At 46.0% G+C, this 14,954-nt stretch overlaps 1 pseudogene across 1 annotated transcript; it reads right to left on the bottom strand.

The window, feature by feature from the left end:
* Positions 1-1,290: 1,290 nt before the first annotated feature.
* Positions 1,291-5,791, bottom strand: LOC116548820 (annotated as a pseudogene). Its single transcript, XR_004267548.1, has 2 exons — positions 5,658-5,791; positions 1,291-2,219 (listed from the first exon to the last, which is right to left on the bottom strand). The product of XR_004267548.1 is annotated as a kunitz-type protease inhibitor 2 pseudogene (transcript).
* Positions 5,792-14,954: the final 9,163 nt, after the last annotated feature.

Genomic DNA, 14,954 nt, shown 5'->3' with positions numbered 1-14,954 from the left:
AAGCAAATGAAAAGATGCTCAATGGCATAAGTCATTAGGAAATGGAAATATTAAAACAACAAGGAGATACCACTGCACACCTATTAGAATGGCCAAAATCCAAGACACAGCACCAAATGCTGGTGAGGATATGGAGCTACGGGATCTCTCACATATTGCTGGTAGGAATGCAAAATGGTACAGCATTTTGGAAGACAGTTTCTTACAAAGCTGAACATGGTCTTACCATACATCCTAGCAATCATACTCTTTGGTATTTTTCCAAATGGGTTGAAAACCTACAATCCCCCCAAAAACCCTCACATGAAATGCTTATTGCAGCTGTATCCATAATTGCTCAAACTTGGAAGCAACCAAGATGTCCTTTGATAGGTGAATGGGTAAACAAACTGCAGTACATCTGTACCATGGAATATTATTGTCAATTAAAAAAAAGAGTTTTCAAGCCATGGAAAGATATGCATGCATATTGCAATGTGAAAGAAGCCAGTCTGAAAAAAGACACATACTGTGTGACTGCAAGGATACAACACTCTGGAAAAGGCAAAACTATGAACACAGTTAAAAAAATCAGTGGTTGCCACAGATTTAAGGGGAGGAGGAATAGAGGAACAGGTGAAATACAGGGGACTTTTAGAGGCAGTGAAATTATTCTTTAAGATGCTGTAATGGTGGATAACTGACATTATGTATTTGTTGAAATCACAGAACTATACAACATAAAGAGTGAGCCCTAATGTAAACAATGAGTCCATTGGTTAATAAGAATGTATATTGATTCGTCAATAGTAACAAATGTACCACCACACTAAGATAAGATGTTAATAACAGGTGCAACTGTGGAGGGGATGGAAAGGAAGTACATGAGGACTCTATACTTCCTGCTCAATTCTTCTATAAACCTAAAGCTACTAGAAAAAATAAAGTCTATTTAAAAACTCAAAAAAAAAAAAGTTGGGGGTGAACCCTATGCCATCTTAAAATAAAAATGAAAAAAGGTGGGGAGCAGAATTTAGCCAGCTGGGGAGAAGACGTGGAGAACAGGGCACAATGGAATAAAAAATATTGCAGGCAGAGGGCGTGGCTAAGCAGAGGCTGAGGCGAGTGATGAGAGACTAGTTCTGGGGGCTAAAGAAATCTACCAGTGAGGAAACAACTCCCGGCTGCTACCAGACCACAGGCCACGTGAGGAGGAGCCTACCCTAGAGGACTTCCAAAGTAAACCCACTCCCGCCAGACCAGGAAGAGCTTCCTACCTCCCAGAGAAACAGACCTCAGCCCTAATGATCGCACAAATCTAAGTCAATCGCTCTCTTTTAAAAACGCACGCACATAGTCTACCCTTCCTTCCCTGGCCCTCTTGGCGACAGGGCAGTCACAGGACATATGTGTTCTTCACCAGGTGCTCCTCGTCGTCTCCTGAGCTCCCGATGGTGCGCAGAGCCCGCTCCTGGTTCCTCTGCGTCCACCTAGATCAAGAGGATCGGCACCATCAGGAACAGCCCCGCCAGAACCACCACCTTGGTGCCAAGCGGCAGGGAAGAATCCACCTGCTTGCGGAAGCAGCGGGGCACGCACGCCTCCTCAGAGAGGTAGCTGTTCTTATTGCCCCGGCACCCTCCATAGATGAGGCTGTCGCAGGAGTTCCTCTCCACGTCAAAGTGCCAGCGTGGGAAGGCCGCACGGCAAGGCCCAGTGACTGCCTTGGCGGTGCAGTATTCTTCATAGTCCAACATATCGCTGGAGTGGTCGTCAGAGTCCTGCCTTCTGCGAGCACCTGGGACAGAGGAATCTGCTGCATTCCTGCTGGTGGCCAGGTCACCTGTGGCGTTCTCTGTGACGGCAGCACATTTCTTGAGACACGCTTCCTTGCTCAGGTGGTTATTGCTGTTTCCGTCACAGCCCCATCCACAAACAGCTGACAGGATCCGTCAGTGACATTGTACCACCACCTACGCATGGAGGCCCGGCATCTGCCCACCACCTTCGAAGCCAGGCAAAAGTCGTGGATGCCGCATTCTCCGTCGGCCGCCAGGACCCGGGAGAGGAGCAGCGATGCCAGCAGGGCTAGGAGCGCCCGGCCCCGCCTCGGCCCGCACAGCTGCGCCAGCGCCCGCGCCGCCGAGACGCTCAGGCGACGCCACCAGGCGCCAGCCGTTGGGGCCTGGCGATCAGGCGCCGGAAGCCCCTCGCCGCGCACGCGCACTGGAGGGCCTGGCCTTCAGGTGCAGGCGCCCTGGGAGGGTCCGCCAGGTGCCGAAGCCCCCAGCACCGCATGGAGTGCAAAGAGATAGGGGGGTGGATAGAGATGCGGCTCACAGGACACTGGACACCATGCTGGGGAGTTCTAATTTTATCCTGGGAGCACGGGGGACATCACTCAAGGGTTGTAAGAAGGGAGTGACCTGGAGATTTTTGCTTTAGAAAGAGCATTCTTGTCGCATATATGGAGAATCATTAGGAGAGAAAATAAGCCTGGAGGCAGGCAAGGCTTGTGGCTCACGCCTGTAATCCCAGCACTTTGGGAGGCCAAGGCGGGTGGATCACGAGGTCAAGAGATCGAGACCATCCTGGTCAACGTGGTGAAACCCCGTCTCTACTAAAAATACAAAAAATTAGCTGGGCATGGTGGTGCATGCCTGTAATCCCAGCTACTCAGGAGGCTGAGACAGGAGAATTGCCTGAACCCAGGAGGCGGATGTTGCGGTGAGCCGAGATCGCGCCATTGCACTCCAGCCTGGGTAACATGAGTGAAACTCCGTCTCAAAAAAAAAAAAAAGAGGCTATTGCAATAGTTCAAGTGCAGGGAGCTGTTACTGTGCTAGTTACTTTTCATTTGAGCCTCCAGACTCACTCTGCTGTCTCTGCCCTACTTTGTGCAGAGAAACGGTTGTGATCACGTTTCAGCAATTGTGGATAAAACTGCTATAAACATTCGTGTGAGAATTTTTGTGTGGATATAAGTTTCCAACCCACTGAAGACATGTCAAGGAGCATGATTGCTGGAATGTGTGGTAAAATCACGTTCAGCTTTGTGAGAAACGTCTGTCTTCCAAACTGCTGTACCTTTTGAATTCCCACCAGCAATGAATGAGAGATCCCGTTGCTCTACACCCTCACCAGCAATTGGTGCTTAGCGCAGGAGGGAGGAGGCGGACGCCGGAGGACTGCATCTCCTGGGTTCCCATGCCCTTTGGTGTCAGTTGGGTTTGGCCAGTTGGAGGTACCGACAAGACTAGAAGACAGGAGGAGGAAGGGTTGGCGTATTTATTCCTTCACCCCAACTTCCCATCTTCGGTGCTACACAAGCCATATCCTCATCCACACGCTCTCTTCACTACAGCAACCGCTGGGCGGCCCCGGCCCATAGCCTCTTCCATTGGCTCTCACTGGGTCTTGGAAACACAGTTTCCTCCCACTGCCCCCAGCCCTAGGAGTAGTAAGGGCATCACTGTGCTTGTTATCCCGGCACTCAGTGGCCCTTGCTTGTTCCATTCTCCCTGGCTACGCTTCTCAAATAGTCTCCTCATGAAAGTCTCTTCACTTCACCCATCTGGGGCGCATTCAGTTTTCTACCAGGCCTAACATATAGTTGTTATAGGAGTTATTAAGAAATTATTTTACGCAGATGGGAAAAGGGGTCCTTGGGAAGTTTTTGTTTCTTTGAAAGCAGCTCCAGAAACGTTTCTTGTCTAGCAGGAAAGCCCCGGCTGTGCTGGCAGGCTTTTATATGCAAATATAGGTCATTAGCAACTAGTCCACCCAAACATGGCGATTCCCTCCCTGGTCCTCTTGCCCTTGCCTCCACATGTGCCTGGTAACATGGCTACCCCCACATATCCCTATGTGCGTCAAACATCATGGCACCCTGTATTTGCAAATTAAAGACTAGGGTGGGAGGGCCAGTTTTTCCGCGGGCTCTGTGAATGATGTGCCAGGTCAAACCAATCTCGAGCCCTATGCAAATCAGACACCGCCTCCTCCAATTTCCTCATTTAAGCAGCCACTTTTCTGCACACGGGTTTCCTCTTTTGGCTTCGAACCCCTCTCCATCTCTGTATGGGGGAGCTTCTTCCTTCTTTCTTAAACTCTCCACTCCTTAAAACCATTCTGTGTGTGTCCATGTGTCCATGTCCATGTCCATGTCCATGTGGTTTTATCTAAATCAGCATGAGGCTAAGGACCCTGGTGTTCCTCCCGTCACCAGACCCATATCACAGTTGCCTTAATGTAAGCTGTGGTAGGAACAAACACCAGGAAACATCTGGAGATGAGGAAGGAGACCTTCCACTTAAGCTTCTAAGACCGCTTCCCCTTGGCCTTCTACATTGCATTTCAAAAGAAGTAAAAGTTGAAAATAGAAGGCGCAAGGTCAGGAGAGGAGGAAAAAAAACAGCGCCACAAGCCGGACCTGGAGGTTAAAGATCAACCCTCCCCCTACCCTAGTTCCTATCCTATCCATAGATTACAGGCATGGTCTGGAGGAATGTTCCCAGGAAGCCATTGTTCTTGCTTAATCACAATTAGATGCCCCCTAAGTCACGTACCCCTCACTTGCCTCATTGATCACCACGACCCTCTCACATGTACCCTCTAAGACTGTGAGCCTTTAAAAGAGGCCAGGATTTTCTAGTCGGGGAGCTCGGTTCTCGAGACGCGGGTTTGCCGAGACTCCCGGCCGAATTAAAAGCGACTTCCGGCCGGGCGCGGTGGCTCAAGCCTGTAATCCCAGCACTTTGGGAGGCCGAGGCGGGTGGATCACGAGGTCAAGAGATCGAGACCATCCTGGTCAACATGGTGAAACCCCATCTCTACTAAAAATACAAAAAATCAGCTGGGCATGGTGGCGTGTGCCTGTAATCCCAGCTACTCAGGAGGCTGAGGCAGGAGAATTGCCTGAACCCAGGAGGCGGAGGTTGCGGTGAGCCGAGATCGTGCCATTGCACTCCAGCCTGGGTAACAAGAGCGAAACTCCGTCTCAAAAAAAAAAAAAAAGCGACTTCCTTCACAAACCTGGTGTCAGAGGTTCTGTCTGCGGCATGTCCTGCTACAGAGAGATACTGCTCTTAGGCAATGAAATTGACAACAGGGCTTGGACAGAGCAGGGATGAGGGAGAGAAGTACAGGGAAGAATTTGCGAGTGATTATTGGATGTTTAGCCTAGTCCCCTGGGTTGATGATGATGCCGTTTACTACCATAACCTTGGAACTGCTTCTAGACGCTGATAGGTTTAGAACAAACCGCAATTATGGTGACTCTAACTTGAATATTAGTACAAATTGTTTTTTGCTGGCATGTTACTTGTAAAAATATGCAGTTCAATGATTTGCCTCAGAGTCAGTAACTCTCTAGGCCTATTGAAAAGGTTTTCAAAAACATCTGTCCTCGATTAAACAACAGATACCACTTACAGGCCATGACTGTTTTCAAGGGTTTCAGAGCAGTAATTAATCAGGCAAATGAAAAAGCACAGACCTCATCTTTTTATCCAATTAGGAGAAATCTCTATGAGTCTTGGTCACTAAACTGTTTGGTTTTGTCGAAATGCATTGCGATAAGTGACTGCTTTTATATCTTAGAAAATATCAATATTTACTTTAAACTTACAGTTAAACTGAAGGAAAACAAAATTGATTTGTTAACTGTCACAGCATACATGAAGGCTGCTGTTGGGATGCCACCACACAGCACCACGAATGGGGAAAGAGGCACAAGACGCTTTGTACTCTCCCCAGCTGGGGACATTTCTGGCTTTCTCTTCTTGTTTTTGATTTTTTGTGTCCCGTCCATTGTCCACATGGGATGGGCTTGTTTTCACCTCCATACCTTTGCCTATAGATGCTAGACCGTGCTCTTTCCTCTCTATCCCACGTGAGTTCTTCTCTATCTTAAAAATAGGCCAAGCAGGCCGGGTGTGGTGGCTCATGCATATAATCCCAGCACTTTGGGAGACCAAGGAGGGCAGATCGCTTGAGTACAGGAGTTCAAGACCAGCTTGGGCAACACGGCAAAAACCGGTCTCTACAAAAAATACAAAAAAAAAAAAATTAGCCAGGTGTGGTGGCGCATACCTGTAGTGCCAGCTACTTGGGAGGCTGAGGGTTCAAGGCTGCAGTGAGCTATGATTGTGCCACTGCACTCTAGTGATGAGCCTGCCTCTTCACCCAAGCAAGCCAATCTAATTAAGTGTTCTTCTTTTTAACACCCAAGGAGGAGGACATATAGCGGAGTTCTGGTCTGAGTGGGTAGAAGGAGGGCTTCCTGATGAGAGAAAAAATGCTAGGTCCGAGTCTGAGGGTGTAGTGACAGCAGTGGTAGTGATGGGAGGAAAGATGTGGCACCAGGCTTGAGGGACATCCAGGCCAGGACCAGACTGCACTGAGGGCCAGGGAAACAGCTCTGGATGTATGCAACTTAGTCACAGATAGTTCAGAAAAATTTACATATATGTGTATATAAAAAGAGGACAGGGAAATTTGAGCCCAGGAGTTCAAGGCTACAGTGAGCTATGATTGTGCCACTGCACTCCAGCCTGGGTGACAGAGTGGGACCCTGTCTCAAAAAAAAAAAAACATGTCAAGTACCAGTTCCAGGAAAACCCTGCCAGATTGCTACTACTTGAGTTTTCTTCCTTTGCTCAGCACCGGAAGAGCCATTCTCATACTTAATTTGAACTACCAAAATCTTCAAGACATTAGATCATTATAGTCTAACGAAGTCAGCCGTAGGCTAATTGTTGCCCTATTTTCCAACTGACTTCCAGAGACAGCAAAAGATTCACTGAGGTACAGGCATGGAAGAGGTGGCAGAGGCCATGGAGTCCAAGTCACTTTACCAATGAAAAGACTACCAGGCATGGTGGCTCACACCTGTAATCCCAGCACCTTAGGAGGCCAACACAGGCAGATGACTTGAGGTCAGGAGTTTGATACCAGCCTGGCCAACATGGCGAAACCCCATCTCTACTAAAAATACAAAAATTAACTGGGCATGGTGGCGCACGCCTGTAACCCAGCTTCTTGGGAGGCTGAGGGAGTAGAATCACTTGAACCTGGGAGGCAGAGGTTTGATTGAGCCAAGGTCGCACCACTGCACTCCAGCCTGGGTGACAGAGTGTGACTCTGTTTAAAAAAAAAAAAAAAAAAAAAAAAAGACGAAGGTGCTCAATGTTTGGTGGAGCCAGAAGGAGGACTCACTCTTCTGACTCTCGGTTCATCTGTGCGAGACGCTGTTCATCTGTACGAAACTCTTTCCATCTGTACAAGATGCTGCTTGGGTCTGTACTTACGGTTTCTAGTCCACCTCCTCTTTAGCAGAACAGATCCATCCTAGAGAAATTTCAGGGAGCAAAATGGAGTAAAAACAAAAAATACCATGCCTACTTGAAATAAAATTGCACTATAATTTGCATTAGATAGAATAAAAATATTGAAAGAGGCAACTAATCTCAAAAAGAAAAACCTATACAAACAAAATCCACTTTCTTTCATATCATAAAAAGAAGCACATACTTACGGAGAAGTACAGAGAAGAAAATTAAAATAACCCATAATTGCATCACCCACAGACTTGTTAGCATTTTACTTTATTTCCTCCAAGGATTTTTTTTAAATCCATGCATGACCAAAAAATGTAACTTTATACATAAAGGGAAAAAAGCAACATCTCAATTTTGGAAATCCCTAGCATATTAAAAATATCACTGTACTACACTCAAAAAGTTATAAAATAGAGGGATGGAAAAGAAAAAGATAGCATTTCACAGTTTCAGGGATGGGATGTAGATAAATCAGTTTTCTGCAAAGGAAGGAAGGATTAAGAGAAGAGACTTGCTAATGTGTGGGGACTCATATGGGATTATGGAAAGGTGTCCTTCCTTTCAGTATGGGGTGGTTGCTCTGGTGTTCCAGGAGCACATGGCTGTGTCTAGTCATTGAACGTTCCCAGGGTTTGTGGGTCATTTGGATGGCAGCCAGCAACAGCAGCCAGCAGATGGGCAGTTAATAGTTTTTCTTCTCCAGTGGCGCAGTGCCAGGGGACCATTACCCATGCCTGAGTCTCCCCACAGCTGGAGAGAAGGCAGGTCATCCCACTGCACTGTGGACTTCAGTTTGGGTCAGACACAAGGACAGGCACAACAGAAGGTCAAAGTGGGCCCTGACTTGGCTAAGAGGGTCTCTGTGCTTTCATCTATAAAAACATGACTCAAGAAAAGAACTGCTAAGCCAATCATCCAGAACACTAAAAATATAATTCTTAACTGAGTCCTAAGCCAGAGCCAGGTCCTGGGCAAATGTGCTTTATATCCAAAACATAGTGTCCCCAGGCTGAGGGAAGAGATGGATCCCATTAACAGATTTCAGTGAGTTGAGGATCATGGGCTTATGCAGCAGCTGAGTTCCTCCCCACTCCAGGTGTCCCCAGGGGTAGCAGTAGGGGGCTCACCCATGTCTGGAACAGCTTCAGTTTCCCTGAACAGGAGGCAGTATAGAGTCATGGCTAAGAGCAGCGACTCTGGCATCTGACTGTCTGGATTGAAATCCCAACTCTACTGTCTGTAACATCAGGAGAAGTTCCTTAATTTCTCTTTGCCTCTACTTCTCATCTGTAGAATGAGGATAATAAAAGTACTATTGGTTATTGTCACAGGGTTGTTGTGACCATTAAAAATTATAATGTATGTAAAGTGTTTGGCAAAGCACCTGGAGCTAAAAGCTCTGTAATTTCTAGCTATTAATAGTTAAGGGTCACCCCCACACACATACTGTCCATGTTCCCTTCCTCTCAGTACACATGTGCACATACACACATACAGAGACACACACCCCAAGTTCCCCAAAGCCCATGAGAAGGCTGACCTGCCATGCACAGCCATCTCCCACAGAGCACTCTGGGATCCAGGGCACGAACTGCAGCCCGGGGGAAGAGATGCCCTCCTGGACCTACACTGCTGTTCCTGTGCCCAGAGTCTCACAAAACCCTCCACACACATGGGAACTTCAGAGTTTGCGCTCAGTCTCTCTCTGTCTCTCACTCTATCTCTTCATTTCTACTGAATCTCAAACAAGTCCTTCTTTCATGTGACACCTCTGAGGGTTCTCATGGCTCCTCTTTGTGAATTAGAAAAGATACACCACTCAGCCAGGCGCAGTGGCTGATGCCTGTAATCCCAATACTTTGGGAGGCCGAGGCGTGTGGATAACGAGGTCAGGAGATGGAGACCCTCCTGGCTAACACGGTGAAGCCTTGTCTCTACTAAAAATACAAAAAAATTAGCTGGACGTGGTGGCACACACCTGTAGTCCCAGCTACTTTGGAGGCTGAGGCAGGAGAATCACTTGAACCCAGGAGGAGGATGCTGCAGTGAGCCGAGATTGTGCCATTGCACTTCAGCCTGGGTGACAGAGCAAGACTCTGTCTCAAAAACAAAAAAGAAAGAAGGGGGGGGAGAGAGAGAGAGAGGGAGAGAGAAAAGAAAAGAAAAGAAAAGAAAAGAAAAGAAAAGAAAAGAAAAAAAGAGAAAAGAAAAGGGAGAAACGATACACCACCCAAGCAAATGTAACCGTGTGGCCAGATGCCAGCCCATTTGCCCCTTCGGCCAGGACCTCTTGTATTCTGAACACCTGGACCCTGGGGCCTGAATGGCAAAATGGAGCCCATGACTTGGCCTCCCATTTATTCCTCCTCTTCTCTTCCTCTCTCCCTCATCAGTACCCCACCCAGAACAACTTCTCCCTTCTCCCTGAGCCCCCTCCTGAAACAACATCAACAAAAAGCCTTAATGTGTATTAGTTCATGCAAATAGATACTTGGGTGAGAGTAGGGAATATCATCCATTTACACATGAGAATTACCCAGAATGTCAGTTAGGGACCAGCCAGAATACCCTACTAATACATGATTTTCTTATTAATCCACCTGGCACCCTTATGAGTAACTTTTATCATCTCCATTTTAGAGATGGGGAAACTAAAGACCAGAGAGGTTAAGTGAGGTTAAGAGGTTACCCAGGTAAGTAAAGAAGAACATCAAACCCAGGCATGTTTCTCTGCAAAATCAACGCTCATATAACCACTAGTCAGGTTCATCATAGCTAATACGATCCAACATCCCAATGGTTAAAACAAGAGCTACTCAAAGCAATCAAATATTAAGATGTAATCAGATATTATCAAAGCAGTTATACAAAGAATACTGTGAAGTAAATAAACTATGAATCAATATATTTATCAAAAGTGATCAAAGTATAATTATGATGGGTAATCAAATCAATCAAGTATTAATATGCATTAGCATTTTCAACATCTAATTATAGAGCACATAATCAAAATATAATGGTGACAAGGGTAATAACAGTCACTCTTTAAAATTGCTCATCTAAAAATTCAACATTCTTATCCAACCAGAGCCAAATCCAAACTCTAATGAATCTTATGGGCATCACTCAGAATCCTTCCCTGGTCCCACGAGGACCCCTCTAATTAGAGTGCTCATATCATTTATCCTTTACATTTCGAGACTGAAAGAGGACTCTGTTAATAATTACATTAGATCAATAGGTCCAGGCAGATGCAGACATGTGAACACCTTTCCTGTAATAAGCTCTGTTCCCAAACTTTAAAAAATTGAACCCAAATTTTTAAAAATAATCATTAAGTCCATATTTTGTGCAGAACTGATGCTAGATATTAGAAATACAATTGGCAGCAAAATATCATTTTAGGCTTCATATTTTCTGCTAGAACACACAAACAAATAGATAGTAGAAAGTTGAGCTACAATGCAATAAACTTCACAGTGGGGACAAAATAGGATGCCATGGATGCACATAGAGAGAGAATTGTTGCAGTTATCTATTGCTGCACAAAATACCATCCCAAAACATGGTGGTTTAAAGCAATAACAATTTTATATCTCATAAATTTTGTAGGTCATAAATTCAGGCAGGATTCAGCTGGGTGATTTTTGCGTTAACCATGGCATCAATGGAGGTCACTCAGTGTCATCCACTTTGTGGGCGGGCTGGTCTACAGAGTACAAGATAACCCAGTTACATGCCTTGCTCCCTGACAGAGATGGCTGGAATGCTGGATCTAACTGGAATTGTCCCCTGGAGCACCTACGTATGGCCTCTCTACCGTGGTGGCCTTGGGTACTTGGATGTGTTACACAGCAGCTCAGAGCTCCAAAAGTGAGTGTTCCAGCAAGTAAGGTGGAAATTGCATGACCTTTGATGACCAAGCTTTAGAAGTCACACCATTTCACTTCCACTTTATTGGTTGAAGCAGTCATGAGTACACGTCAAGGAGACGTGACATAGTTTCTGCCTCTTTGGAGTGAGTGTCAAATAACTTGCAGCCTTATTTAAAAATTGCCTCAAGAACCAAAGCCAGGCTTTGAGAATAGAGTCAGGATTCTATAGGCTGAAGGATGACTGAGAATTAGCTCACAGAGAGAGGAGAAAAGGATAGGTGGAGTTTTACAAAGATCTCCAAGATGAAGGAAGGCATGGATTGCTTAGGAAAGTGAAGGTGGTGAAGCAGGGCATGTAAGGAGAATGGAGAAAGAATTTGTACTGAATAAATGCATGAGATGATGATATCGAATTAAAAATCTGGTGATGTTGGCTGGGCGTGGTGGCTCAAGCCTGTAATCCTAGCACTTTGGGAGGCCGAGGCGGGTGGATCACGAGGTCAAGAGATCGAGACCATCCTGGTCAACATGGTGAAACCCCGTCTCTACTAAAAATACAAAACATTAGCTGGGCATGGTGGTGCGTGCCTGTAATCCCAGCTACTCAGGAGGCTGAGGCAAGAGAATTGCCTGAACCCAGGAGGCGGATGTTGCGGTGAGCCGAGATCGCGCCATTGCACTCCAGCCTGGGTAACATGAGTGAAACTCCGTCTCAAAAAAAAAAAAAAAAAAAAAAAAAAAATCTGGTGATGTTTTGAGTTCAGGATCTGCCACATAAAAGGTGTTCAATAAATGAGAACGAATGAACAAATGAATGAAAGAATAAGCAGTAAAAAGAGAAGATGGTCTAACACAATGCTTTCAGAATTTCTTTTCTTTTCTTTTCTTTGAGACAGAGTCTCACTCTGTTGCCCAGGCTGTAGTGCAGTGGCGCTATCTCAGTTCACTGCAACCTCCGCCTCCTGGGTTCAAGTGATTCTCCTGCCTCAGCCTCTTGAGTAGCTGGGATTACAGGCCCCCGCCATCATGCCCAGCTAATTTTTTTGTATTTTTAGTAGAGACAGGTTTTTCCCATGTTATCCAGGCTGGTGTCGAACTCCTGAGCTCAAGTGAACCACCCACCTCGGACCCACGAAGTGCTGGGATTATAGGCCTGAGTCACTGTGGCCAGCCTGGACTTTCTTAAACAGAAACCTTAGGAAGAAATACGTATTGTATTTTTTATGTGTATAGTTGTGATATAGTACATCACAGCCTAGCACACAAAAGCACATACACACTTATGTGTGTTTAAGTTTCAAGAAACAATATTAACCGGTATTATGGGTAACACACCCTCACATCCAATCTGTTCTCTTCAATTCTATTTCATTATTTTCCAAATGCGGGTCATAATCCATGGAATTGGTTCAAGGCCCACCAAGGCTTTGAGACTCACAGTTTTGAAAGACACCGGACTAAAAGAAAGAGAACAGCTTAGAGACATCAGGGTCAAGTCCTGATTCCATTACTTGTGATTTGAGTAAGACACACTCACCTACTTAGCTTCCATAACACATATTTCACAAAGTTGTTTTGAGATTAAACAAAAGGTGCAAAAATGTCACTGAAATCTACAGAACATAAAGTATAAAAGGGTCCTTTATTGTCTATCTGTTTATAATATCCTACAAATCTGACTTCTGGGAGCATCATGATTTCCAAGCAGGGAATGGGACTCGGGGGTCCCCAGGAACAGGATGGGAGAGAGAGGACAGCCAGTTATTCTCTCCACCTGTCGGGTCAGTTCCCACTCCTCTTCTCCTCTCCCCTTCTCTTTGCCCCAGAGGCCAATCTGTGTGTATTCATCACCCAAGCTGCTTGATCTTTGGCTTCCATTTTTATTTGACCACTGGGTGGCACTGGCGGGAATCAAAGGACCGGAAGAAAGAGACATTGGAGTGCTGAGTCCTCTGTTTCCTCCCTGCCTGGCCACTTCTTGGCAGTGGCTGCATTCTAATGTGACCACGGCTCCTGCTTTCCCAATTCTGTAACATCAACCCCCACCCCAGCTTCATTAGGCCTGGGGAAGCACCAGCCCCACTGTGGCTACACCTGGAGAGCTTCATACCCTCCCCCACCAACTCCTCTCAGTAAATAACCTTGTCACTAAAGGCTTTTCCATTAGACCGTCTGAGAGTGTCAGGTGTCCCCTGTGTGATCTGACTGATCCAAGAGGTCACATGAAAACAAGCCTAGGACCCTTTGTATTTGTGAGTATGGGAACCGAGAGAAGGAATCAAGAGGCTGGGGTGACATCACTGTTGTGTGTCCCAGACCTTCTAAAGTGTGTTTATCCTTCAGGTCATCCTATACTGATTATGATGTCAAATCAAAGGTAAGCGGATCACTAGGTCAGGAGTTTGAGACCAGCCTAGCCAAAAGACCAGCCTGGACAATATGGTAAAAACTTCATCTCTACAAAAATACAAAAATTAGCTGGGCATGATGGCGGGTGCCTGTAATCCCAGGTACTCAGGAGGCTGAGAGGAGAATTGCTTGAACCCAAGAGGCAGAGGTTACAGTGAGCCGAGATCATGCCACTGCACTCCAGCCTGGGTGACAGAGCAAGACTCTGACTCAAAAAAAGAAAAGAAAAGAAACATAGGTAACAACTTGGACTTGTGTCTGAAGTGAGGGCAGTCTTGTGGGACTGAGCCCCTAATCTGTGGGATCTGACACTATTTCCAGGTGGATCGCAGCCTTTCGTTTCTCTCTTTCTTCCTTTCTTTTTCTTTCCTTCCTTCCTTCCTTCCTTCATTTTTCTTTCCCTCCCTGCCTCCCTGCTTCCTTTCTTCCTTCCTTCCTTCCCTCTTTTTTTGTCAGGCCAGGCTGGAGTGCCATGGCACCATCATAGTTTACTGCAGCCTCAACTCCCCAGGTTCCAGCGATTCTGCCACCTCAGCCTCCCAAGTAGCTGAGACCACAGATGCACATCATCACACCCAGCTAATTTTTTTTTTAAGTTTTGTAGAAACGGGATCTTGCTATGGTGCCCAGGCTGGTCTTGAACTCCAGGGTTTAAACAATTCTCCCACCTCAGCCTGCCAAAGTGCTGGGATTACAGGCATGAGCCACCATGCCCAGCCAATAGCATCAAATTGAGTTACATTGTATGATATCCAGTCAGTGTCTTCCACAAACTGGAGAATTGCATGGTGTGGAGGAAAAACACATACATTTTGGTGACCAGAACTGTGACAATGTAGAAGAGGAAAAATTGTTTTTCGCCAGTCAGTACTGAGGACAAAAACATATCAAAGCAAAACTAGACTCTGGGAAGACAACCAGATGATGATACAATTCTGCCTCCTACCCAGGTAATCTTCTCATCTCTGAGGTTATGGAATTCCAGCCTCTTCCTGGACCCCTGATGATCCCCCTGGGATAGGCTCAGAGTCTTGAAACACAGAACTATGAGCGCATTGCATATCCCAACCCAGCAGCATGGAAACCTCAGATGGTGAGGCTCACGATGGGCACTTGCTCTCTCTCAACCTTTTCTTTCTCTCTCTCCTTTCTTTTCCTCCCTTAATTCCTTCTCCCTTCCTTCCAAGATTTATACTATTACCTTTTAGGCAAAACATCCTGAATGTGTAGAATAAACTAATGAAAATGAAGTCAGTTTCCCTGCTGTTATTTGTTAAGCTTCTGCAAGATCTCAAATTTTAGTCATTTGCATACCTACTATGCAATTTTTTCTATTCTGTGGGCCACTCGT

Source organism: Sapajus apella, unplaced genomic scaffold (genome assembly GCF_009761245.1).
Source record: "Sapajus apella isolate SASKATOON/1434 unplaced genomic scaffold, GSC_monkey_1.0 scaffold5, whole genome shotgun sequence".
Lineage (NCBI taxonomy): Eukaryota > Metazoa > Chordata > Mammalia > Primates > Cebidae > Sapajus > Sapajus apella.
This window is presented reverse-complemented; position numbering and strand designations above follow the sequence as displayed.